Below are 1211 nucleotides of genomic sequence, written 5' to 3' on the forward strand. Positions count from 1 at the left end.
TTCATTTCTGACAAGCTTGCCAAAACAATTCAATAGGAAAATAATAGTCTTTTAACAAAAGGTACTGAGAAAACTGGATATCCATATGCAACATATGTAATTGGACCACTTCCTCTTCACACCACACACCAAAATTAACTCAAAATTCTTAGAAAAAAACAGTAAATTTTCATGGCCTTGAATTAGGTGATGTTTTCTTAGACATGACACCATAAAAACAAGCAACCACAGAAATAATAGATGAATTGGACTTTGAAAATTTGCTTCAAAGGACACCATCAAGAAAATGCAAATAAAATGTGCAATATTGGCAAATTTTATATGTGATAAAGGATGTATATCAGAAAATATAAAGGACTCTTAGAACTCAATAGAAGATCGTCCAATTAAAAAAAATGGGCAAAGGATCTTAATTAATATTTCTTTAAAGAATACATGTACATGGCCAATAATCACATGTAAAGATGCTCAACATCCTTAGTTGTCATGGAAATGCAGCTGAAAATCAAAATAAGATACTATTTCATACCCACTAGGATGTCTATAATCAAAAGGAGAGATCATAACACCTATCGATGAGGATGTGAAGAAATTGGTAGTAGAAATGTAGACTGTGGAAAACAGTCTGGCTTTTCCTCAGACTGTTAAACATGAAATTACCATATTCTATGGTCCGAATGTCTGTGTCCCCCACAGATTCATATGTTGAAATCCTCACCCCTAAAGTAATGGTAATAGGAGGGGAGGCATTTTGTAAGTGATTAGTTCATGGGGTGGAGCGCTGATGACTGGGATTAGTGTCCTTATAAAAGAGACCCAATAGAGACCCCTGTCCATTCCACCACGTGAGGTCAGGGTAAGAAGACGGTTGCTTATGAAGAAGTGAGCCAAACTGTGAGAAATAGATTTCCAAAACAATGAGAAACAAATTTCTGTTGTTTATAAGCTACCCAGTCTCTGGTATTTTGTTATAACAACCTAACAAGACCATATAATCCAGAAATTCCCCACTAGGTATATACCAATAAAAAATAAAATAAATAAATATGTACACCAAAATTTATACACAAATTTTCATAGAAGCATGGTTTATAATAGCCAAAAAAATAAAAAAAACAATACAAAAAAGGGCAAAAAATATCCATCAACTGGTGAATGGGCAAATAAAATGTGGTATTTTATAAAATGGAATATTATTCATCAATAAGAAG

Source organism: Galeopterus variegatus, unplaced genomic scaffold (assembly GCF_000696425.1).
Source record: "Galeopterus variegatus unplaced genomic scaffold, G_variegatus-3.0.2 Scaffold5123, whole genome shotgun sequence".
Classification (NCBI taxonomy): Eukaryota; Metazoa; Chordata; class Mammalia; order Dermoptera; family Cynocephalidae; genus Galeopterus; species Galeopterus variegatus.